We start from the raw sequence: 27,253 nt of genomic DNA, 5'->3' as shown, positions 1-27,253 counted from the left end.
TAGCGATCGGATACGGATTTTGCAAATTCATTGGAAAGGCAGGGCGGCCGGGCGGGTGGCGGTGGAACGGGGAGTAAGGAGTATACGTTCCGCCAGACGCCTCACCGGCTTGTTTTCGAAGTGTGGTTTCTCCGAAGGAAAACACCGGCGCCTTCTCTCGCCGCCTCGAAGCCATGTAATATCTCTGTGCGAGATAAAAGGGAGCGGGGCGGCGGGAGTGGGAGGTCTTTTCTGGGCTCGTCCAGCTGGATAGCGGGGGACTGACGTCACCGGCCCTGCACCGGCCCCCACCTCCTCGCTTCGCGCGCTCCAGCTTCTGCGTGCGCGCGAGTGCCTTCTTCGGTTCTCTGTCAGTCCCCGGTCTCGGCGGTGGGGTTGAGAGGGAGCACGAGCGCTGGCTGGCGGGGTGGTTCTCCTGCTCCCTTTCCCGCGCCCCCCTTCCCCTCGCCTGAACAGCCAACTCTGCAACCAGCTGCCCAGAGTACTACTCGGGGCCACATGAATCCTGTGATCCGCACAGCGTAAGAGGATTTAAGAATCATTCTCTCGCACGCACAGAGAGAGAGAGGTTTCCAAAGCCAGAGAAAGAAGCATCTTTCCGACTTTCTCCCCCAGCGAGCCCGCACAGCCGAGAAAAGTCTTCCTCTAGGCTTTGGATTTTTTTGCCGTTTCTGCCTCCGTCTCTTCGTGCCCACATCCGTTCCATTTCCAAGTTCCTCTCTTTGAGCTGATAAGGCACTTGGGGCTTCGTAGAAAAAAAAAGCACAAAAATTGAGGAGGCGAACAGACCCAGTTTTCCGTTTATAGCACAAAGAATAGACTATATTAAGAGGGGCAACCCGGGGGGAGGGAGAAGAGGGAGGAGGGAGTAAAAGGAGGAGGAGGGAGAAGCAGGGAGAGCGCCCGGGAGCAGGAGCAGCAACAAGAACAGAACGGAGAAGAGCCGAGAGGAGGAGGAGGAGGAGGAGGAGGAAGAGAAGAAAGCAGGGAACCCCGGCTGCCAGGGGAGTTGAGCCGGCTCCTTGATCTTTGGATGCCGTCGGCTCTTCTGACTCTCTTCAGAGACAGCCTGCTACTTTTGCGCGTTGGGCCGTGTTGGGAGAAGAGGGACCCCCGCGAACAGCCGGCAGCAGTCCGGGGGCTCGGCTTGCAGACCTTGCTCGTGTTTGGATTAAATTGGCCGCCCGAAAGACGCGCCACAGCAGCGTGGGGAGGAAGAGCGAGAAGAAGTAGCCGTGGCAGCAGCAGCAGCAATAGTTACAGTAGTAATATCAAGACGAGGAGGAGGAGGAGGAGGAAGAAGAAGCAAGGCGAAAGCGGAGTGCCCGTGGCCGTAACGGGCGGGAAGGCGGGCTTGGGCGGCGGCGGCGGCGCTGCTCGGGGGACTGAAGGGGAGCCAGAATGAGCAGGTAATTGTTTGCTGCTGCTCCTGCTGACCCATTTCACCGAGCCCCTTCCCGCTCTCTTTTTCGCGGCACGTAGATCTGCATTTGTCACTGACTGTCCCCCGCGACCCCTCCCCCCGCGACCCACCGTAGCCTCGGGCTCTAATCTCCAGTCTGGAGAACTAACAATAAAATAAGATTGGGAGGCTTTGGCGGTGGGGAGGAGGGTTGACTCGCGCGCCTTGGCGGCATCCGGAGCAAAAGAAGTATGCCCTGGTACTGGATATTTTCGGGTGGGGAGGAACGCGAGGACACACGAAATGCCCGAAGGACCGCTAATGGTCGAGTTAGCGTGTGCCCCAAGTGATGATTATCACGCTGGGAAGAAAAGACAGCAGAAGGCAAAAGTAGCTGTCCTGCACACTGGTTGGGATTGTGGATGTGTTTCCTTTTTCTCGGGAAAAAAAATCAATATTTTAAATGGAGGGATATTTGCCATTATTATCATCATTATTATTTGCAACACTAAGGCAAGGATTCCTGTAGGATCTACAAGAGGGCTCCTTTGTGTTTGTGGCAAACTTAACTTATCAGTGTTCCCTTAAGAGGTGACACTCTCATTGCTTTTCAGCCTGCTTTGATTTGCAAGTTGCCCTTTCTGCTAATGCCCCCCCCCCAGGATAAGTTGCAAGTTGCACCGTGTAACCTTTCCCCCACTCTTCTGCTCCGCTGGCTTGAGTTTTGTTTCTCTGCAGGTTATTTCATGAGAGTGTAGGGCTACTAGTATTCATTCTTCATTTTGCTTTTTAAAATAATTCTCATACCCGTGGGAAGTGGATTTATCATCACCTTACTCTGTACACACACAAAATTTGACTTTATGTTTTAAATTTGGTTTGAGGGGAGTGCTCACAGTGTGCACCATCAAGATTTCATGTTCATTCAGTTTCAGTGTGTGGCAGTGCAATATTTCAGTTGAGTTGCTCAGATAAGTATGGTTCTGTTCTGGGAGTTTTTCTTTAGTGTTTGCAATTTTATTTATTTTTTTTGGAGAGGGAATACTGAAAGCTATGGTATTTCATAACAGAGGGGCTTTCTGTCAATTGCTTTCGCCCTATCTGTCTGGACAAAATTATGTTTTTTAAAGGAATTCTTTTTTTTAACCATAGAATTATGCTACAAAAATTAAAGTGAACAGAAAATGTTACTTTTGTAGCAGAGTATTTCTGCTACATATTCACAGTGAAATTTGGTTTTCAAAGCCATTGCTGTGAGAGAAAAAAAATCAGCCCCAAAATTTGGTAAGTTAAAACAACAGAAATCAAAGGTCTCTTTCTCTGAAAAAAATCAATTACAGGTAACTGCTTTTAAGTGAAGATGCTGGTAGTTTTATTGGTTTCCTTAAATTGTCATGAGATGGACTGTTTTACTGATGATGTTTAAACGTTTAATTAATAGATTTATTAATGGCCTAAGTTTACCTGTCAAATTTTATCCTAGTGGATTGATGTAAATATATCAAGTATGTTTAAAGAACTATAGTTTTACAAACAGAAGTAAGGTAGTAATAATCTTAAGGCAGCATATTATATTTATACATACAGTACTTTGGATCTAGAATAATACATGGTTTTTATACATTCTTTTCAGTCACTGAGATTTCAGAAGACTCTATTTTTAAGTTGGCACTAAAATATCCATAGTGGTAGGTTTGTGTGATTTTTCAAGAATGGTACTTGACAAGGGATACACATCTTTGAGATTCTAGATGTCAAGAAAACAGTGCTTTCAGAATTAGTGTTTCATTTGTGTAATACATTTTTATTCAATTACTAATAAAACCACAAGTTAAAACATGCCTGTGATAAGACTTAGGTATTAGGTTCAGACAGTTCTAGGGGCATTATCTGAAAATAACTCAGTTTTTATATTTACAATATAACACGTATTCCAGTTTTTTAAAGGGGTACCATAATTTTTTAAACTGGAATGGTGTTTACATACTGGAACTAACACGCTGAAAAGTAGGGATCACCCCTTTGTCTGCTGCTATGAGTGCTAAACCACTAGGGGCCTGTATAAACTGCACTTAAACAGCAAATGCCATTTCACAGAATCTGCTCATGCTTTTGCTATAAAGCCATATTTGTACTTGTGCTCAGTTCCATAAAACTTAGCTTTATTTGTTTATTTTGAATTTATTGTGAATTGTGTAGTTTAATGTATTGGAATTATTAATTTTTATTTAGTTTTCCACTGGAAAACTGTATGTGAGGCTTGGAGATGGTCCTTGCTCCTTTCATAGTTTGGGAATTATGCTCTTTAAAATATGATCACCTTGAGAAAATAGAGGTCTGTATGTGTGTGTGTGTGTGTGTGTGTGTGTGTGTGTAATTCCTAACATAATGTTTAACATTACCAGATAAATGTTTAAAAAGACTTAGGATGTAGAAAAATGAACTGAAAAATGTCAGATTAGAAATGGCTCTATTCTCCCAATACCAGTATAGGGTTAAAAGAAAGCTGAAGAGAATTACCTAAAGAAGAAATATATGTAAGTTGATTGTTTATTTACACTTCCATTGTAGGTACAGAGATTTGAAAGTTTGACTTGGAACACTTATAGGTTCTGGATGTTGGTGTCCAATAGATTTTTTAATGTTTCCACAGATTTAAAAATGGCCAGCCATGGCATTCCTAATAGACATTAAGCAATAAAGTCAAGTATTCCTTTGCCGATTTTTAGTTTTGAAAATTGACAACATGCCATTTGAACTGGGGAACAGCTGAAACATTTGCATATTGAATTTCCTTCAAATTGAGCATGATTTATCAAAGTAACAGTGGTTTTGATCTATGGATCAATCAGAAGACTGTAGGGTGACACAAAAAAGAATTCTTGTGTATGATGCATGCATAGATTATTTTCAGAACAGTCTTTTAAATTATGAAGGAGAGGTAGGTGATCAGCTGTCTTGGGAATCTCAGTTTTGCATCCAGTGGTAATGCTAGAGAGATGTAGGTGAAGAAAAATTGTAAAACAATGGTACTATTTGACAGTAATATTTCTAAAATATATGTGCTTTATAATGTAAATATGCTAACATCAACTAACTCTGAATATGTCTTTGCAAACACAAAAAATATAGATAATATATTTTCAGTTAGAAGTACTATGAAGATTAATTTTGCATGTCTATTCATGACAGATGCACCTTATTAGTTTTTAATTGTGTTATGAAAACTTAGCAACAGTTGTAATCTTTAGGATAACAGACTAGATTAGATGTTGAATGCCAGTATATTCCACTATCCTTATCCAAAATTGGGTTTGTGCTCACAATATGTAACTTGGGTACTGGGTATTCAGTCAGATTTCCCCATATGTTGGATGTGGGTTAGCCTTTTAATTTATTTGGAATAAATGTTGTAGGACTCTCCTAATGGATGTGTAGTAACAAATAAAAATCAAGAAGAAATCTAGTGCGTAAACCCTCCATCATAAACTATCTATGATATGCTAAGTGGGAGCAATGGATGATTTTCCCAGTGATCTTCTACAGCTTCCGTATCACACATCTACAGAGGAAATTTAATGATATAGAAGATTGCTTGAGAGAGTTTTGCCTTAAAATCTTTTCTGACAAGCTTCATTTTTGCTTGTTTATGCTGCAGTTCATTTGCATGATTCTGTGTCTTCCACAGCACAGATATAGTGGAATATACATGTATCAGAACCATACTGTTTCCCCTATAATATCATTCAGTTATGACTGAACAGTGGCACATTGTCAGTTCCATTGATCCTAAAAGCTAAATTCATAGGCATGTATAGCAATGAAAATTATTATTACTGATTTATGGGTTTTTTTTTCTGTAGTTAATCACTTGGTAGTTATAAAAAGAAATCATACATGTAAATTGATCTCTCGTATATCCAGAATTAGAAGAATCACCCATTGGCCATCTGGTCCAAATGCTGCCCTGAGACAGGATATTTTTTACTTAATGCGTCCCCAGTAGATGCTTGCTCAGTCTTTACTTGGATACTGTAAGAATCCAAGTAAAAAGATTTTACAACTTCCCAAGTCAGCTTTTAAAACTTTTTATATATAAAGGTTTCATATTGTATTTAAGGGGAAAAAAACATATAATGTCTTGCCTGCCTGAATATAAAAATCTAATATTTTAAGAGATAAAACAAACAAAAAACGAATAAACTAAATGGATGCAAATTTGAATATTAAAATACGACAGCCCAATATTAGATTAATTCATATGTTTTACTAAAATGCACTTCTAAAAGTTCACATCCGTTTTCTTATACATACAAGATATAATAATGTATCAGCAGCATATTTCTCATTATCACTCAAATTGTGAGACATCTGATTTCTGCAATAACGCAAACTGGTTTGATATAGAGATTATTGCATTTATTTTTTGTTGTACTTTTGCTTGCTAAATAACTGGGTGTTTTTATTTGGGTACTCTCAAGTTCTGTAGTTTTGGGAAGAGCAGATGATAATGGCAAGACTTTGAAAGTGCATGTTTTTAAGCAGCAGCCAAAAATAGTTAAATTTAGTTGATATATATATTTTTCCCATAAATAATGTATTATATGAAATAGAGCAGGAAGATATGCCAATATCCAGCTTGTATCATTTAATGTTTTGGGAAGCATTTTTCAAAGTTCAATAAATTATATAAAAATATCTGTGTGTGTGAGAGAGAAAAAAAAAATGGCCAAAGCTACTAGCTTCTAGCTTACGGTTAAATGTTATGAGAATGACTGCCCACAGATAAGCAAGGAATTAGTTTCCAAAGTTATGGGAAGATTTTTTTTTTCACATGTTGGTTATTGTCTGGCCTTCTATTGAAAATTAAAAATTAATTGTTGACGTGCTATGGATCTTTGATTTTTGATCATATTGGTTACAGAAATATTCCATAACGTAAGAAAGTTGCAAAATTTAAAGAAACTGGTCACAGACCAGTAAAATCAATAACACTCAAGCATTTGATAAGATGCTTTATAACTTGTTATTCTAATGCTTACCCTGAAATATATCAGTACTGCAAATTGATTTCACTTTTTTTTTTTTTAACTTAGATGTAAAATAATTTTTATCTTAATGGATTCAGACGATGAGCACTAATAATACATACAATCAGGACTAAGTGTAGGTACTAAAATGTGCATTTTTGTTTCTTTTTTATTGTTCAGAACTTAGAAAGCTGCTTAACTGTTGTCCAGTGCAGCTGTCCTTTCCTGAATGATTAGGTTTCAGAAGCAATGATGGATGTTGAATGCCTGTAGCCAGTTGTGGGGTTTGCTCTGAGGTCAGTAGTACTGATGGAAGATAGGAATTTACAGCCTTCTGTCTCAATGCCAACTCAACCAGTAGTGCTTCTTATGGGGTGGGGGGTGGGGGACATAGATGTATGCACTCTTGAGCGAATATCTCAGTCTAGTTCAGAAAGCCTTTCATTTTATTTTCAAAAAGAGTGCATGATTGTGGGTAGTATGACTAAATATTCTCTAAAATTGTTAATTCTTACTTCCAGATAGCATGATAGAGATACCAGGGGTTCAGAGAGATGTTGTAGTACAAATTTGGCTGTGAGCTTGCATTTGAGGTTCCTAAAATACCATGAAGGAGCAGCTTTCAAGTAGTATGGAACTGAAATCAGCTTTAGAGAAGGGAGAAGTCTTTGATGACCTATTGACCAAATGGGGTACAACAGGCAGATTTGGGGCTGAAGGTGTGATATGAGGGATATTTTAGAATATATATTTCAGTTTGTTTTGCTGAATAGTTACTGTAAGTATATATAAAATGATGGGGGGCGGTAGGTCAACTTTAAAGCCAGAATTAGCTGAATTTAAATAGTATGAGTGATAATACAAATATTAAGAAGTCTCATAAGCTGTTTCTTACAAAAGAGTATATTTGAAATTGGGAAGCACCTTCAGATGTGTGGATAGATGGCATCTATCTGTTTGGCATCGATGGATGTGTAGCAAAGAAAAAATCTGCTAGGATATTAAGCCTGCTGCTGTACTGCAAAATACAAATTGATTTTACAGTAGCTGAGAACAACATACTATTATGATGTTTTGCTGGCAGGATATTTGGAACTGTAGGAATCCTCCAACACAGAACACAGTCACTATCCTCTAAGATAACCGATCAGAAAACATTTTTCCTGGACTTACAAAGCAACATTGTGTGTTTTAATATAGAAAACTGCTATCCAACAAGTATATGGATAGCTATAAATGTCGTGCTCTCATGCAGTTTATCTCTTAGTGATGTCTAACTCCTAGGCAGGAGAATATGTAGAATATTTATGCAACCATTCGTATTTGTCACCTCTCCACTACAATTATTGGCCAGAGTCCCCAATATCTAGATGAAGGAATAAGTGCCTTAGATAGATTTTCATGATCCCATTTAATTAGGATTATACAAAAACAAAAGAGAAAATATGATATCATTATACCATATTACTAGTTCCTAAAAGACAAATATCACTGTCAAGCCATTTACTACACATTCTAAACAAACACGTTTGATTTTTGTTTCCTAAGTGCATAACTGCATGTTACCTGTTAAATGTCATTGTTTATATTTCTCTAACCTTTTCCAGTGATTTGAATTTGAATTTCCTACCTTCTAAGGTGTTATCAATCTCAGCCAATTTTGTGTTGCTTGCAAATTTGATAAGCATTCTTTCCATCCTCTCATTCATATAATTAATCAACAAGTTGATATGTTCAGGTCCCAGGACGAAACTGTGACAATGTTGAGTGCTCTCTTTAATTGCCATGCTATATCCAGTCCATACTTATATAGCTTGCTATTTGGGTTTCCATGGTGTACTTTGTTAAATGCTATGCTGAAAGATATATTATGTCAGACAGCTTTCCTACAGTTTACTAAGGAATTACCCAATGAAAGAGAAAATTAAAATGTTAGCATAGCAAGACTTGTTCTCAACAAATCCATACTAAAGCCTGAAAATTACCACATTGTTTTCCAAGTTGCTTATAGACTGACTACTTTATGATTTACTCCAGTAGCTTCCTAGTTACTAATGGCAGCCCGACTGTATCCTCCTTTTATCTTTTTTGAAAGGTAGGGACAGTCTATGCCATCTTCCAGTTGTCTGGCATTTTACCCATTCTCCATAATTTCTCAAAAATAAGACATACATTTTCATTCAGACAATTAGTGACTCCTTCTATCTCTAGATATTTAAACTTATTCAGAGTAAAGAGGTATTCCCTGATTGTGTTTCTGTGAATCTCAGTCTTCCAACTTAGTCTTCACAATTAAATATTTTCTTGTATGGGAAAACAAACCAAAGTAAGAGTTCAGTTGAGCACTTTTTCTTTTCTTTGGTTTTGTTACTAGGTATGTGCAAAAACTACCATTTTATGAACAATATTCCCAAGAACTCCAGAACATTCATTTTTCTTCCGGACCACATTGATTCAGCTATTGTAGGGGTAGTTCATCAGTTTTCCAGAAAATTGGAACTTACAGAAATCATTGGACCACTCCTGGAATAGTCAGATTGGTGTGTTCTGGGGTTCTCCAAAATATTCCCAAACTTCCAGAAAACTGCCTGACAACTTTCAAATGGTTGCAAGATCCAGAACAGAAATTTAATGTTCTAATTATTTTCTCCTGCTTTTGTTTTGAATATATCTCAAGAAGCCTTTTTGGTCTTACCAACTTCACCTTATTTTGAGATTTAGATTTTATGACAACATCTCTACAATAGCAGGTTACCTTTGTGAACTCGTTCTTAGTAACCTTTCTTTCTACCACCTATATATGTCTACATTGCATTCTTCTGCTACACTCCACTTTTTTCTTCCTTGGAATTCTTTGCTCCTGTGCTTTTACTTTCTCTTTTTTTAGGATCTTCAACCCACCATAAGCTCTTTTTTCCATTAGTGTCTCATGTCGTGAAATCTGCTTAATATTACTCTTGAGTTTCTATGTACAAAAGCACAATGCAAGGGCTGATCATCAAATCAGAATACAAAGATCTTGCTCATCATAAGAGTAAAACCCCAGTTTACTACCAAGTGAATTCTTAGTCCTCTTTCACTTTTTAATCTCTTTGAAGAATTATTTGTCCAATTTCTACTAACCTGCAGCATATTCCAGAGACCATGTGTCAGAAAGTGGAGAAATCAACTCCCAATCTCAAATCTAGTGGTAAAGCTTGGGGGGCATATATTTTTCATCTACTTTCCCCCATAAAGGATGTTATGGTGCCTATTTTGAGGTCCAGTATTACATCAGATACTTGTGATGTGAGTGGTTCTGAAGATATCTGAGTCTACGTTAACTCAAAGTTTTTTAATTGAAAAGAGAGAATACGTAACGTTCAGGCTTCTAGAGGAGTTTGTCTGTGATAGGAATGTGTGTATGAAAAAGTTAATAGGCTATGGAGCATCCAGCCAGATCACAGTCTATGTAAATTCAGGGATATCATCCTGTGGGATCTCAGCTCATTAGTGATCTGCATGGTTGAAGCTGACAAGGTAGGAATCCACAGTTCCTAGGGTAGAGAAGTCTGTTATGTAAATGTAGCACAACTGTCTGATTTCAAAGCAACAAACACTGCACCAAGTATCAATTAATTCATAGAGGTGGGCAGAAGAAGCCTCCAGTTTAAACCTTTAAGAATATATAAATGACCTGATTTCTTTGAGCAGCAGCGGGTAATCAACTGTTGTGCATGGGTTAATTCTTATCTGCAAAGAGATTCTGATCTAGCTGAGCTGTGCCTGTGAGCTTTTGACAAGTCAAGCTGCAAGGTCAAGCTAAGCTGCGAAGCGTCCGGAGAGTTGTAATTTACTGCTGAGTTCTGGTTGGGGAAGCCTGACACCAACACAGTTCCAAGTCTGACTGGCCCCCAACACAGTTCCTTTCCTCTTGATAATTTCGATAGGCAAGCTGACTTGTAATTCAGCAAGACAGTAATTTGTGTGGGACAGTTGCAAACTGTCTGCTATTTTAATAACTCATAATGCTCCTAGTATAGCACCACCCTGGTGTATTATGGGTAATTACATGGTTTTATGGGTAATTAAAATATATTCTGTTTTAATTTTCTGCAGAGCTCCAAAGTGGTGTTATGTTTAAGGTTTTGATGAATTGAAATAGTAACCTGGGACTGCACAGAGCAGATATAAAAAATGCACTGAAATGCTGGGGGTCTGATGTATGTCCAAGGGTGCCTAGCATGGATTCTAACTCTAAAACTATATTTGCTGTTCTGTAAGAGCATAGCATTTTATATTTTTTCTTAATTAGAGTTAAGCACAGTGACTACCTGATAGAAAGTAATGGGGTAGACCCAGCTTTTATTGTAGTGAGGTCTAAATTTGCTTTTTGGTTATCGGATGCTTAGCCCTTTTTGGAATCTGCTTCTTGGTCCTTGTACAGTGCATGACATTGCTGAGCACTAGACTCTGAATATATGCAAATAATGCCATCTTTGTAATATGCATATTCTATACATATAAAGTGCCATCTTTTTGCTCTGTAATAGGATAAGCAGAAGACATGTTGTAACATCAATTACAGTCAACCGCATACAGAGAATATTTCCATGCCATCAGGTTTATCCATTTTTTTATATATTATCACTGATATTATAGAGGCAACTATGTCTATGAAATAAGTTAAATATGAGCAATTTCAAATCAGCCTTGATTAAATGGCACTGAGCAGCAAAGAATATGAAAAGAATAACTTTGGGGTTGGGGCAAACAGAGGTCCCTTCCATGGAAAATATGGATGCACTGAAGCCATTCCACTACCCCCAGCACTAACATACTTACCTTGAATATTTTGGTATTGTCCTAGTTTTCTTTTTCATGAGAGGGTTTGTTTTCATTTCAAAGATTTTAGAATAAGTCTTATTCTAGAAGCAAAACTCAAACTGAATAACATTTAAAAACTTCTGTTACCATAGCAGTATTTTTCTTTTTTAAATAAATGTTATTAAAAGTTTTAAAGAAAACATAAAAACTAACATGAACTAATACAGAATAAAGAAAAGGAAGAAAAAAGAAAAAAGTGAAGAAAGAAAGAATAAAAAGAGAAAGAAGCTTCTGATTTCTTTTTCAGCAAATATAATTGCAGTATGGTTACAAAGTGATCTCTTACTCTATGATTTCCAAAAAAGTTCACTTTTTTCTATTATCCATTTTTTTCCCAAACAATCAAAACCACAAGTCATAAATGCATTTTTTCCATTTCGTGCAAAAAATCTATAAGGGGTTTCCAGTCAGCCATAAATGTAAATATTCCCTTTTCTCTGATCAAGGACGTTAATTTAGCCATCTCTGCAAGTTCCATCATCTTCACCAACCAGTCTTCCACTGTGAGTAGTGTTGAACTGCTCCACTTTTGAGCATATAAGTGTCTTGTTGCAGTTGTCCTATATAAAAACAAAGTTCCATGACTTTTTTCTCCTTGCCCGTCCCTTAGTCCCAAAAGAAAAGTCTGGTTTCTGTTGTACTTTAATCTTTATAATCTTCTGAATTAATGTATGTATTTGTGTCCAAATTTTTTTGGCTTTTTTACATGTCCACCAAACTAAAGCAGTATTTTTCTCTCTCATTGCAGTTATTCTGTCATTAAATGACAACTTTGACTTAATTGTCGTATGCTATTATAAAAGATAAACTCTTTTTCTTGTGGAGATAAAGTTGTTTTGTCTCTGCTGCATTCCACTTTTAACAAATTTTCCAGGTGGGATCAGTGATACTCCTAAATATTAATATCAATATTTGATTTGGATGGACATTTTTCTTCCATTTATTAAATAATAAAGGAAGTTTCAGTGCATGTATATATTTTTTAATTTTTATCTTGAAAATATACTTTAGAGATAATAGTCTGTTTCTCTAGTGAATTATGCTTGCTAATAGTTTCAGTATACTTTATAGTTGCTTTTCTTGAAAAATGGGGAAGAAAAAGCACAGGACAAATACTGAAGTCACATATTGGTAATATTTGTCCACGAACTCACACAAATGTGGTAAAATCAAGAGCTAATGTCACAACCCAATTGCAATTTTACTGTGCTGATTAATAATGTCATGTTTTTACATAATTATACTGGAAATAATTTCTACTTTAATTACAGTTCCATATATATTCAAGTTTGAAATTTAAACCAATTGAAGTGAATGATACTTGTCCCCATGTAAAAAAAGCATAGAATTGTAAAATCATTTTTTACTGATTGGCACAAAAAGCTGTACAAAGGCATGCATTTTGGATGTAGAGCTAGCCTTGCGTTGAATATCATGTACGGACAGGAATCATCAAGAAGGAAAAAATAGGCTATGAGAATTAAAATAGCATTTGGACGAAAGAAAGAAGAATTATTTGGGAGATACTTGGCTAAATTAATACAGGATTCAAATACTAGCTTTGGGTCAGCTTTATTTACAGCGATAGCTGGGGAAACATTCAGGTTGATTATCAGTTTCATTATAAATTATAATTGTTCTGTGAGTATTACAAGATGAGTCCTTACCTTTATACGACATTTAGTTATCACAATTATTTAACATCCCTTTATTCAGGCCAAGGAATATAAAGCAATGTATAGCTCTTTGTATTATGATGGGATGGGTGAAGTTAAAACTGCAGTAGTGTATGTAAGACTAGCTTCATGGTACAGACAGAGTTGGGATCATTCTGAGCCTAATCATAGCTCAATGCTGAACACTGTACAGTACACTATCTTAGAGTAAGATATATTGTAGATATTTCAAAATGGTATTGTTACAGTATGGCTTTGTCATTTGTTATATAAAATTTAAATACTGTATCAGCATTTAAAATTGAGTAGATAATTGTTGAATGAAAGAACAGAATATTGAAGCTGGATAGATTTATTTTTAGATAAGAGGATAACATTTCAATGGCTCTCTCATTTAGAAAAACATTCTCTGTAAACTAAGGTAAAGAGAATTAAAAACTAAAGTCATTTTTATCAAACTTAGACTCAGTACCAATTGAAGTGCATCTTCATGTAATGGAATACAAATATTTTTGAAGCAAGTGCTCCTCTTCCAGTTTTGTTAAAAAATTATAATTTTAGAATCTTTTTGTTTGTTTTGAAGAGTAATGCTTTAGGTATTGAGGGTGGAAATGCTGTGTAAAAAATAACATTTCTTTTGGGAAAAAAAGTCTCATACAAATTCTGAATAGCTGCTAGCCCATTTTAAGATGTGATGCTGAAATATAAAATGCATGTATAGATAATTTAAAGCATTTTTTAAAAAGTTTTTTATAGAAGTTCAACTAACATAAATTGTCCTTTTTTGCTTGAAACAATGGCTTTGTTATATTCATCAGATATTTTAGCAATTCTTATTCTTTATGCAAAACATTTTTGCAATTAATGATTTTAAAATACTCACCTTCAGCAAAACCTTCCATGTCTAGCAAATTAATGAAAAAGAACACATGCCACAGAATCCAGATATGTTCTAGAACAGACTATGTGCCACCTGCTCAATTTGTATAGGGTGCTGTTTGGAATTGTTTGATTCTAGAGTGTCTGCTCTAATAAGTTGCAGGTAGTTACTACAATTGTACGTTGGAATGAGCAAACAGTAATTTAGAGAAAATTTCCATTGATAATAATATTCTTACTGAGGATATTCCGATGAGCTTACTGGGAATCCTGTTCCTCCCAAGCACGCTGAAAATACAGTTAACATTATTTTTAATTAACTACAGCAGCATATTCTCTGTTCGCTTAATCTTTTTATGTGCAGGGTTTCAGTGTTCTGAAAAATATGTGATGTTATCATTTGACAGTATATATCTATGTCTAGGATAAAAAAGAAAGGAGTTTCAATATGGTGATGATAATGAGAGTCTTATAAATAAGCTATCTATTTTAAACAAAAAACTTCCTGCCCTAGAATTGTTCCACTGACTTTCAGGTAATGTTGAGAGTTGCTTTTTTTTTTTTTCAATACACACACACACACACACATATATATGTTTTTTACACATAACACTGGATCATATTTAAAAAAACAAATTGAATGGTATAGCTGTACATCCCACATTTCCTATTTCCATAAATTTTTTTGATTAGACTGATTTTTTCCACACCTGTCACTGTTATGAGCTCATTTCTTTGCATACATTTGATGAATATGAAACATGAAATGATTAGAAGCCTAAAACTGCTTTTTACTGAAATCAAGTGAGTTCTCCATGCATAACAAGCAGCAAAAAATCTAGAAATAGGGTGCTTCATTTATGTTGTTTTAAAATCATCAGTCTGTTTTTTTTCTAAACCAATTGGGAAAGAGTCATTTAATTCTAGGATATGCAAAACATTCTGAATTTCAAATATTTGAAACCTTCCAATCTTAAAACAACAGTTTTTAGTGTTCTAAAACTTGAGCATGTGTTTTGAACAACTTGGATGTTTCAAGCAACATCTATTCAAGTTTTCTGACTATTTCAAGCCCTGTAATTGGGCCGCTTTGTGGCTTATTTAGTTTTTTTTTTCTTTTTCTTTTCCCAGCCTAGCCAGCAGGGACCAGTCATCTCTCTGTTGGTATTGGTTTAGACTGGTTGGGATAATGTGGGATTGGAGTATTGAGAGGTAAGCAGCCGATAAGCATAGGGCCAAACAGTAGGATTGGCTTCTAGCTTCACTGGTAAATTATTCTTTTTTTTAAAACAGCAGCAGCAGCAACAATTTTGTTATGGATAAATTAAACTCTGGTTGGTGGACAATATATTTTACTCGCTTTATTTTATGGGCATGTAATGGAAAGGAATATCTGTGTATTATAACACTGAAATTATGTAAATGTACCCTGCACTTATTTAAATGCAAAGACTGTAATACAATAACGGTTTGGTTGTTTGTTGAGCTTTTGTATTGTTTGTGCAGTGTACTCTATTGTCTTGTGTCCTGTTGCTATTGTGCTTCTGATCGCATCACAAAATATAAGGATTGTTGGTTTGGACTACTTTTTGAGCTTTACTATGTGTGTACTCTGTTCTTGTGCCTCACTGTAATGTTGGTATTAATCTTGCAGTTCAAAAGCACAAACTGGTTTTTTTCTTTACAGCTGCAGCAGCAGCTACCTTTATGTACAAGCCAAAACTTAAGTAAAGAGCAACATGGTTTATTTTGCCCAGTAGGCAGGCTGCATACACACCCCTCTGCCAATAATGCTATGTAATTTTCTTCATCTTGGTAAGTAGCTGGGGTGGCAATGTTTAATGAAAAGTTGAGAAAGGAGAATTTTGTTGTTTTTATAAGTCAGAATATAAACAAAACCTTACAAGAATGGAAGAAAATATAATCTGTACCTACCTGATCTTCAAGCTAGGGCTGTTCATTTTTAGTCCAGGAGATGTGCTAATTGGAAGGATGTTATAGTGATTAACTGCTCTTTTGTGGTTTGTTCTTTGAGCACCCCAGGAGGTTTATTTAAAGAAATTGAAAATACGAAGGGGTCAGTGCTTTTCTGATATCAGATTGTAATATAAACAAACTGATTTTTCAGTGATAAGTATAGACGTTTTTTCTATTGTTTCTTATAGGCAGTTATTTCGATATTTTAAAAGCAGTGTTTAAAAATCCCATCAGCAAATTTTCTTCATTTTGATTGGTAGATTTTACTTCATATTTATTGACTGATTATGTGCCATCAAGTTAGTGTTGACTCTTAATGGCCATATAGACAGATTTTCTCCATGACGATCTGTCCCTGCTTGGTCTTTGAGCTCTTCCAATGGTGCACCCATCACCACTGTAAATGAGACTGTCGATTTTGCTGTGGGTCATCTTCTTCTCTTTCCTTACACCTTTCCCAGCATTAGAGCCTTCTCAAGAGAGCTAGGTCTTTGCATAATGTGTCCGAAGTACTCAATATACCCAACCGTGGAATGTTTTGAGTAAGTTTGTTTTGTTCTAAGTTTGAACCAAGACATGGTTTCCATTTTGTGTGCTTCCCTATTCATGTTGAAAAGTCCAGTTTCATGCTTTGCAGATACTTAGTAACATCACTGCATCTCTTTATTCTGAAATGTTTAATTCTACTTCAATTTGGCAAACATTGGTTTTTACAGCTTTTAAGAGAGGAAAGAGCATTTTTTAAAAAAATGACTACCAGCAGGTATCCTGCAATTCTACCATGTCACTCATACAATTTATGCTTTATACTCTTGTAATTTTTTTACTTATAATAACAGTTTAATGCTTAAAAATGAAGTTACTGGTTCCAAAATATCTGCAACATACATGCTAGCTTTTTTTTTGTGTAAATCTTCCTTTATTTTTAATGGACAATTCTCCAGAATTATTTGAATGGAGTACATGATGACTTCAGTGATGGCTAGACTTGTATATGAAATCTTTATTACTACAAAAATGTGCTGTTCCCTCTAATCAAATACTTTGCAAAGCACTTTTCAATGTTTAATGTAATATTGGCCTGCCTTCCAAGGTTATTGTAAGGATTATTAAGCTAATGTACAAGCCCTTTTAATGTTTGTAATGTTATATTGTTTATTATCCAAAACACCAAATGACTAAACAATTTGAAAATAAAAGAAGAACCAAATAAAAATAATATATTTTTAAATACAATTCTTTAATGTTCCTTTAAGGGACAGTTAATGTGCCAAAGGGAAATTATTTCTTTTATCTGTCTTTTTATTACACAATTAGCCCGAGACACTATAGAATTACACATTGTTCCATTGAGACAACTACAGTAATGGAAAAAGGTTATATTAATAGATTCTGTTTAGCATTCCAATAAGGATTTAAAAATAATTCCCAGTACCTCTCAAAACAAGTAAAAGATATGAATCCCGGAAGCATTTTTCATCGAAAGTAATAGGCATAATATAGGAACATTCTAACAATAATTAGTAATATTTCATAAAATAAGATTCAGATTGTGTGATCTTTATATAAAAGTCCTGTCACTGGTTTAGTAAAAGTGGAAGACCTAGAGTACAAAGCTTAAGTTTAAGGCCTAAAGCACAAAGCTTACTTTGATTAGAGAATTTTTGAGTAATGATCTGATGAGGCTGTCATAAAGCATCAGCAAGAGGAAATCTTATTTCATGAAAAGTATTTTTCTTAAGGCCAGTTTAAAATAGGTGAAAAATAAATGAAGAGAAGGCTTTAAAAGCAGCAAAGTCTCCGAAAAATAAAACATCTTAAATTTTTGTTTTCTCCGGCTTCCTAATCCAAATGATGCAAAGAAACCTCTTTTCGATAGGGGTATGCAGCACTTTGCATTCAGAGGCAAAAGGTGGCTTTGAAGCATGCAGGGAGAAACATTTAGCATGTTCTACAGCTTCTTAAACCAAATGCATACTTTTCCTGGGAACACACTGCAGGTGCAGAGGGCATCCGGGCAATCCCAAGAAAATATGCAGTTACTTAAAAAAAGACAGATGGCATGTTACTGACCTACATGCTCTGAAGTACTTTCCTATCTTCATATCTGAAGCACGGCACAGCCCTACTCCTCAGTTCTTCTCTTAATTCTTTATTAGGATTGTTTATTCCATATTTACCTGAAAGGAAGATGACTTGGAATTTAAGGCTCTTCCTTTTCCAAAAAAGGCCCAGACCCTCTTAGCCTTCCATAAAGCCAAAAAGACATGGCTGATTTTCCCTCAGGTGTTAGGGCCACTGCATTAGGGGAGCCCAATATGTGTGTTTAGTATTATCAGGTCTTGTAAGGTGCCTTGATGATTATTATGATTATTATTTTAAATTGTATTTTGTGTTGTTTATAGTAATGTTATAACATTGGTTCTTTTATACTGTTTGTCAGCTGCTCAGAGTTTCTTGTTTCAGATTGGTGGCCAAATAAATAAGTAAATAAATAAATGGAAGACAGAAAATTAACATAAACAAAAATAAAACAAAAACAAAAATCCAGTGCAGTTTCTATCCAGCTTTTCTACCTTGTTAATCTAGGGTTACCAGTGTCATCTGAAATTAGTCCTGGAGTAATGTATCAACAGATTTGTATATCTGTGTGCATATATGTATGTTGAATATAAATAGATGGATACACACACACATACCAGAGCTCACACTTAGGGCAGGGAAAAGTAAAAAAAAAAAGTTGCTGATTAAGCATCCTATAAAATTAAATATCCCGTTTTTAAAATTAATTAATCCTCATATGCATAAACCACCCGTCTTCTCCTCTTCAACAGACCACTCCCCCACACAAGAATGTACACATACACACACACACAGATATACACACAGAGAATAAGACTTTTTCCAGAAATAGCAAAACAGAAGGAAAAAAAAGATGAATATTGTGTAAGAAGAAAAGATACTGTATCGGGAAGGGAAAGGAAAAGACAAGGGTAACTGTAAAGGGAATGGAAGAAGGGGGAAAAAAGATGGGAGATATGAGGCAAAGGGAAGAGGTGCCCTTTGAGTAAGGAAATCTTTAAGTTAAAAATTTGCCAGGTATACCGTACACTTTGAATTGTAGCTAATCTTCAGAGCTATCCACATTTTTCAGCAGCCTATAGCCATATGAACCTCCCATCATTTCCTTGTTTTCAGTTGTATCTTCTACTCAGAAAATATAAGATCATCTCCAACCTGAAATATTTGTGTAGAAAGCTGTGACATCTTATGATACAGAAGAATGCGTAGATAACCTTGAGAAAGGTATGTAGGAACAGATAAGGTTAAATAAGAGACAACTCAGTCCTGGGAAAGGAGAAGGTATGGGAAAGACCCTTAAAATAACCCCACCTTGAGTCTCTTTGGTATAAGAAAGGGCAGAGGGAAAGTCTTGTAGGTTTTCAAGATTCTGTTATTATACTTTACAACAATAAAGTAGCATACCTGTAAGCTTTGTGCTGGCTGTTTCTGGCCTACGCTTGAAGGGGTGACAGTTAATTAGGAAATTCCTTCTTATTTCAAGTTTGAATGTCCTTAAAGCTTCCCCCAGGGGGACGTGGTGGCACAGCGGCTTAATGACGCTGAAAGTTGCCGGCCAGAAATGGTCGATGCTTCAGCGGTTCGAGTCCAGCCTTCGCGTTAACAGGGTGAGCTCCTGTTTCCTCCCCAGTTCCTGTCAACCCAACAGTTCGAAAACTCACGTGAGTAGATAAATGGGTACTCTCACTCCAGTGGGAAGAAAAATACTGGTGGCGCCTTGCAAAAGGAGTTGGGAGCAGTTGCCGGGTAGCGCAACTGCGCTCGCCCGAAAAGGGCACGAAGCAACGGAAACCCCGCCTCCTGCGCTCGCCAGCTGGGCTCTGCTCTAGGAAGGAGGCTCTGGCAAACCACTTCCGAAACACCTTGCCTTGAAAACTGCAAGGACTCGTCCAAGCAGTCACTGCAGAGTCGGTAACGACTGAGCGCAGATTTAAAAAAAAAAAAAAGCTTCCCCCATTGGTTCTTGTCCTATCCTTGGGAGCTATATAGAATCAATCCACACACATTTGAAGTCTGGTATCATATTTCCGCTTAGCCTTCTCTTCTTTAGGCTAAACATAGCCAGTTCCTTTAACTGTTCTTCATAGGATTTACTTCCCAAGCTCTTTACAATTTTCATTGCTCTTCTCTACATTCTTCCCAGTTCTTCAGCATCCTTCTTGAATTGTGGTGACCAGAACTATACACAATATTCTAGGTGTAATCTGACCATTGCAGCATAGAGTACAACTATCACTTCCCATGATCTCTACACTATACCTTGTTGATGCAGCCCAAAAGTATTTTAGCTTTTTTGGCAGTTGCAGTGCACTACTGGCTCATGCTTAATCTGTGGTCTACCAGGACACATAAATCTTTCTTACAAGTATTAATGCCAAGCCAAGTACCACCTATCTTTGTGGAGAGCCACAGAGATGACTTTGCAGAAACTATGTGACAACAGTTGTAAAAAGATGTGTTTAGTCCATAAAAAGAAGAAAACATTAAAAAGAAACTCTACCTTAAGTCCCTGGGGTATAATAGGCAGTGAAGGGAAAACACAGATTTTCAAGATTCTGTTATTATAGCCTATATCAATAAATGTAATTCTAGTTATTTTTGAGGAGTCTATTTTTTGACCTGGCCTACTTCAAAGGCCCTAAAATCAGAAGGAGTCACCTTTTCAAACTAACACATTTTATTAAAAAGCATAAATTTTATTAAAAGGCATAAGCTACAGGGCATAAGCTTTCTTGAACTACAGCTCACTTCGTTAAATGCATGGGGTGGCTAAATTGATGCAGGGTTTGAATTAGAATGAGGTAGAGGAGAAGAAGGGAGGGAAAGACAGGATGGCTATGCAGATACAGGATGCATGGGAGACAGATTACAAGTACCTTATCAATCAACAAGAGTAATGTGTTAAAAACCCATTGTATTTGATGAGACCTTGTGAGATTGCCTGGAACCTTTTGATGTATGTGAATTCAGCAGTCTCTCATTTGAATGTGCTGTTAAGTTTCTTTTTTCCAGATTGGTTACTTTGAGTGTCTTGGAAGGTTGAAGTACTGTGATATTACTTTGTCCTTGTTTTGAGTCCTGGTATCAGACCTGTATCCATTAGTTCTTTTGCACAAAATTTGGCCAGTTGTCCTATATACTGTATATTCCAAAGGGGCATTACTAGCAAATGATTACACAGATCACATTAGATGAAGAGCGTGTGAAGATGCTTCTAATTTGGTGCATTTACTTGTTGGGGTCTGTGATGGTGCTGCTGTTATAGATATGGGGACAAAGTAGGCATCTAGGTTTGTTGCCAGGTCTGGTTCCCATGTTAGCATCATTGCCCTGTTTCTTGTTACTTGTGAAAATCTGCTTCAAATTGGATTATTGCCTGTACGCAAGTATGGGCTCATCACACAATGCTAAGAAAGTATAGTGTCATTGCCCAGTATGACCGGTAGCTTATTAATAATGTGCTTGAATGGTTTGAACTATAATCTGTAGATGACAACCAGTGGTGTTTTCTAGACCTGTTTCAGCGATCTGTCTTTTAATAAGTTGTCCCTGGGAATTGGTCTGGCTTTAGATGATAGATGTAGTGGTGTTCTGGATAGAAGCTGGAAACATGCACGATGATCTGTAGGTTTCCGGTATAATGTAGTGTTTATGTGTACATCATGTAGTTTTACCACAACATCAAGGAAATGGGCTTGTTCTCAAGACAAGTCAAGCCTGACATTCATGGTAGGGTAGGAGGTTAAGGCTATGATGAAATATGATGAGAGATTTATTTCCAGGATCCAGATTATGAAAATGTCATCAATGATTCTCAAGTAAAGGAGAGGTTTCAGGGGGTAAAAGTTGAGAAGTGTTGTTTTAGGTCAGCCGTGAAGATGTTGGGATATTGTAGACCATGTGTATGTCTATGGCTGTGCCACTGATTTGCAGGTATATGTTATTGCCAAAAGTAAACTAGTAATGGATGAGTATGAGTGATTGCTGCAGTCACATACATGAAAAGATTTCAGGATATTTCACATATCTTTCAGAGTTTTTAACATATTACAATTGTTAATTGATAAGGTACTATTACTCTGTCATATTTAGAAGCTACATCTGCATAAACCACCCTCTCTTAGGTTAGATTGGTCCCAACCTTATTGGCCTTTAGGAAGTCCCTGAAAACACGGCCGTGCCATCAGACCTGGGGAGCCCATGGATGTGGGAGCCTGCAAGATGGTTGTATTGTCTGTGACCTTCCCATGCTTTTACGTTTCTGGTTAATTGTTTTAATTTATTTATACAAATTTGTTCCTGCTGTTTTAACTTGTGAGCTGCCCCGAGTCACATAAATGATATGGGTGACTATATACATTTAAATAAATAAATAAAGTTGGATAGAGCCCATTATTCAACAAGATCCTTTTGAACTTTGAGTCTGTCTTCTAAGGTACTAGCAGACCTCCCCTCACCCCAACTTTATGTTGTCTGCAAACTTGATGGGCATTCCTTCTATCCCTCCCTTTATGCTGACATAAAACCAGCTACAGATCCATCTGATAGTGGAACCACATCCCACATTTTTCCATTTTATCAAGGAGACTGCTATGGTCTGCTTGGTCAAATGCCTTGTAGAAATCTGTATAAGACTACAGTTAATTTTTGTGTGAGAGGATCTGTGTTCCATGCATGAGTGAAGTTGGTATTTTCTTTCTTTTGTGTGTATATGGAGAGTGGAGGAGGATTTGGGAGTTACGGGTAATTGTCTGTATAGTGGGAGGTAATTAGTTTCTCTTTTGCTCTGCCTTCTTAAATGTATTCTTGAAAAAACAGGGAGAAGGTCACACATTCCTACATATGTTTCCAGTTACCACATCTCAGTTTAAAGACTTACCTAATAACTAATAATACATATAAATAAATAATTTGGTCTATAAATGTGCAGCATTATGTCTAAGTTGGATAGGAATGGCTTGGGAAGAGTTTCAGATGCATTTCGATCATTTCATTGTATCCTTTTACACTTGTGTATTTTAAAGATGTGTGAGAAAGTAAATAATAATTCAGATTATTTATATTCATACTTGACATGCTTTGGAGAGTTTCTGAAAATTTGAGTATTCCTTGTTGCCTCTTAAAGTAATGCTTGAAATAGAAGTCTGATTGAAATTTGAGCTGTGAAGCACTGACCCTTACTCCATGGTACTTTGTACCAAAAATATACACACATTTCCTGGCATTTAAAACTTTTTTGGAAAAGGCTTTCCCAGGAGTAATTACATCACCCATGAGATCTGGGCTCATAAAAATCTGACAAATTCAAGCTACTCTTTTATATGTGGATTATTTTCAGTTGCATACTTTAGCAATTCTAATTCAACTGTTTCCATCATGTCATATGGTACATCATCATACTTTTTTATATAGTTGTAAAACAAGTATATCATATATGAGTCTACCGGATATTTATAGTGGAGCAAGTAACAAATTTCATTTGGCTCATAAGCTTTATTTTACACTGCAAATCCAGAAAGGCTTCAAGCAAATTGATTGTTCACCTGTTCAAGAATTGACTGCTTCTTCATTAGTTGTTAATAATTCTTACACAGGTAATCCTTGCTTAAGGACCACAATTGGGACCAGCAACTCTGTCGCTAAGCAACACAGTTGTTAAGCGAAACATCACGTGGCTGTGCTGAACTTACAGTGTCAGTTCCACTGTGGTCATTAAGCAAATCATCTGTGGTTGTTAAGCAAAACATCAGGAGACCTGAACTTGCGATTTTACTGCCAGGTTCTCTATTAACTCTGCTTATTGGAAACTAGCTGTGAAGCATGCAAATGGCAATCATGTGAGTGTGGGGATGCTGCAGCGGTCGTAAGTGCAAGGTCCAGTCGTAAGGTTACTTTTTCAGCACTGTTGTAACTTTGAATGGTTGCTAAACAGGGCAGTCATTAAGCAAGGACCACCTGTAATGCTTTCTCCTATGCTATCCACAAACCCAGTCTTACATAGCATAAAGAACATTAGGGCAGACAGGAACAATGGAAAAGAGCCATCCATCAAATTTAAATTATTAACGTTTTTGAAGTTCATTGCTGTGAAATATTTTATGTGCTTACTGTTTTCTCTGTGTGGGTCTCTAGGTGGGGAAAAATGAACATGCTCTTCAAAAATTCCAGTTCTGCCAGTGCTAATTCAAATGAACTGTGGAACTGAATTCATTTCCTCCGGTTTGTTTATAGCAAACAGCTTTTTGGTGGGAATTTTTTTAAAGAGCTACTTGCATGTAACTTTAGTTGTTCTGTATGTAATGTTTTACTGAATCCTATATGTCATATATTAATGTTTTGTTCTTACATGATTTAATTATTAAATCATTGATATTTTTAATGGTTTCTTAGTAATCCTGGCCTGTTTCTCTAAATTACAAAGTACTTTGGTTTAATGTGATGTGTCAGCTGCTCATTATGGCTTAAAATTTTGTGTGAACCATTCCACTACTGTTTGTATAAAATATGATTTAAACATCTTGGGAAAGTTTCTTAAAATTAAGATATTAGGTGCAAATTTGCTCTTCTCTGAATGGAAGGCTCTTTCTGTTGGGAGGTTCAGCCACAAACAAGTATGTAACTTGTTCAAAAAAGGAATGGAACAGTAATTTACTGTAATTGACCTTTCCTTTTGCAGCCCCAGTACTGTTTTCTGCACTGTTTTGGAATATTTCCAGGATTCTTAGTGCAAGACTTGTGGTTGGTGACCATACGAGGGATCAGAGTACATAGCTTTCCTACCCCTTCTTCCAGCACCAGTAGAATTAATGCAAGCCTGGATCCTCTTATCATAAATGTTTTGACTCATACCCATCTCCTCATATTTTCCTATGAACGGATGTTTTTAAAAATAACACATTCATCTTAGTGAATTTAATCAGTTGCATACACTAGTGTCTTTAAATCTGTTTTACTGACAAACTTATATAAAGCTCACAGAATCAGAATACTTAAGTGATTTCTTTGGGAAAATTTTAAAAAAACAGCGCAACAAATTCTAATTATTTCAGTTGACAAAAATCAACAATCAGCTGAAAATAATAAACAGTTAAATAAGACTAAATATAGGTTTTAGCATTGCAAAATATAAGTAGCAAAGCTTTAAAATGAAGTTTGAATGGGATTGGAGTGCTTTTGCAGGTCAAATTACACTAAATCAGTCTGTTGATTAGTGTAATCTGAGACTATCAGCTGCGGGAAGCAGGGTTTAGTCAAACTGGGGAATTGGAATATCTGGAAAATGGAGTAAGACTGAGAACGAATCTTAAAATGGAGAGTGTATAAAAGGAGAACACTGCCTTTTTCTGCTTGGTTGAGTTTTGCATAGTTGCAGTAGTAGAGAAAGCAGAAGAAAGGCAATTAGGAGCTAAGGAAAATTTGAGACATTTTGAACCAACACATGAACAAAAAATGCATTGGGGGGGGCTAGATATTTTGATATTCATTTTCATAGTAGCTAATAATTTATATTATGTTCATTTTCCTCTAATAAAAAGTATAAATGCATTTTGGTTTACTCATAAAATTATGTAAATTTCTTAACTATTTATTTATTTATTTATTTATTTGAATGTATTAGCCGCCCAACTGCAATGGACTCTGGGCGACATACAAAACTGGAAGATCCATAACAACAGGTAAAATATCAAACCAAATAAACAGCCCAGCCTAGAACAATCTTTTTTTAAAATAAGAATTTTATTATGTTTCAAACAAGAATAAAATACACAAAGACATCAAAAGAAAAGTAGAAGAGAAAGAAATAGATAAATATGAAGGGAAAAAAAGGGGGGGAGGAAAAGGAAACAGAATATAAGAAAAGAACAACTTCTGACTTTCTTCTGTATAGTTATAAGTAATATAATACACTACTTACTCGAGTAATATCAATAAAACACAATATTTCTATAGCAAAAACAATTCTAAATATCAAATCTCAGGGTCAAAATTTTATTTCTTTTAGTTATAAGCAAAACTCCCAAAAGTAATTTCTAAATAGAAACAAATTTAAAGAAAGTTACACAGGCATCTTATCCCAGGGTCCTTACCAACATCTGAAGTATCAGTTAATCTATCATTATTAAACACCTAAGTCTATTTATTTTCTATAGCAGTAAAATCCATGAACATTATCATACAATCCCAGTCCAAAAATAAATTCCAGAATTACCAGTCCAAAATCATAACTTGTACATTTTAACCTTGGTCCCATTAGTCCACTTTAAATTCCTTTTTCTTCTTTTCAGGGAGCAGCTTGACATTTAATCTTTTCTTCAAGTAAAATCTCAAGTAGTAATTTCTTGCCACTTTGTCCTTTTTTACTATCAAAGATGTCTTCAAAGGTTTAATAAGTCCTTCCTGCACATCCAAAAAGAGGGAAATCAAAATACTCTTCTGCTTTATGTTCTGGATATTGTTAAAAAATATTTCTGTTGTAAATTTGGGCTTTATAAAGAACTCATTATCTCTAGGCTCAAGATAAACTAAATCATCTAGCCTTCCATGTAAATCCAGATCTCTTATTCCAGATTCATGTTCTGAAGATTGCCTTACTTCACACCATATAACATTGTCAATATTCTTATTTTCAATGTCCAGTTTTGTTTGCAAATCAATATCACTATCAAATCTGTCAATTTTTTTCTCAAAAGCTTCAAATTTAGTTTCTATCGCTTGTGGAATTCTAGTAGTGAGATCTTCCAGTAAATGTGTAAGTGTCTCTTTAAATTCCCTTATGCCATAACAAGCCTTGCAGACAAGGGGAAAAAAAGGGTAAAAAGCAAGGTCTCAGGGTACTTTGGTTTACAAAGCTCCTCCAATCAGCATCACAGCAGTGAAAAAAAAAAAGCAGCTTTCCCAGAGAAATCTTTAACCAGCAATCTCAAGCTTCAATCTCACAGGTACAGATTCAACAAAATTAACTTTTTAAAGTCAATTTTTTTTCATCTTTTTCATAAAAACACCCAGTAATTCAGCCCTTCGAATCTTTGTTCAATATGTAAATCCCAAAGTCCAAATCAGTTTTTTTAAAGTTAGCACTGAGAATATGAAAAGCACCAAGAAGATACACTTATCTGTTGCCAAAGAAAGCGTCTCTTCATCTGAAAGAATAATAGACCATTTAAAACATGTTTTAGAAATTGGGGGGGGGGGGGTTTCAGTGTCCTAAATTTCAGCTACGCCACAGCCTGAAACAAGATGGAAATGCCCCATCTCCCAGCTGCTCACCACAAGTCGATCACAGAGTCTTCTGCTTCAGGGTCTCCTCACAAGAAATGGCTGTCCAGAGAGCACCTGGGTTG

The 27,253-nt window shown here is 36.4% G+C and overlaps 1 protein-coding gene across 11 annotated transcripts in view; it reads left to right on the top strand.

Moving 5' to 3' along the window:
* The first annotated feature begins 358 nt into the window (after nucleotides 1-358).
* Nucleotides 359-27,253, top strand: part of PTPRD (protein tyrosine phosphatase receptor type D) — a 428,647-nt gene continuing 401,752 nt past the window's right edge. For 7 of the 11 annotated variants that reach the window (XM_088130360.1, XM_088130356.1, XM_088130355.1 and 4 more), the window contains exon 1: nucleotides 359-1,409. The gene's annotated coding sequence lies outside the window, so the exon portion shown is untranslated. The remainder of the gene's footprint in view (nucleotides 1,410-27,253) is intronic. The other 4 variants (XM_088130365.1, XM_088130363.1, XM_088130364.1 and 1 more) reach the window with 1 other exon arrangement.

Source organism: Python bivittatus, unplaced genomic scaffold (assembly GCF_059951505.1).
Source record: "Python bivittatus isolate LINGU-HERP-01145 unplaced genomic scaffold, Pbiv_v1 ctg000850_np1212, whole genome shotgun sequence".
Classification (NCBI taxonomy): domain Eukaryota; kingdom Metazoa; phylum Chordata; class Lepidosauria; order Squamata; family Pythonidae; genus Python; species Python bivittatus.
The sequence above is the reverse complement of the archived record's forward strand: the minus strand, read 5'-3'. Positions and strand labels throughout refer to the sequence as shown.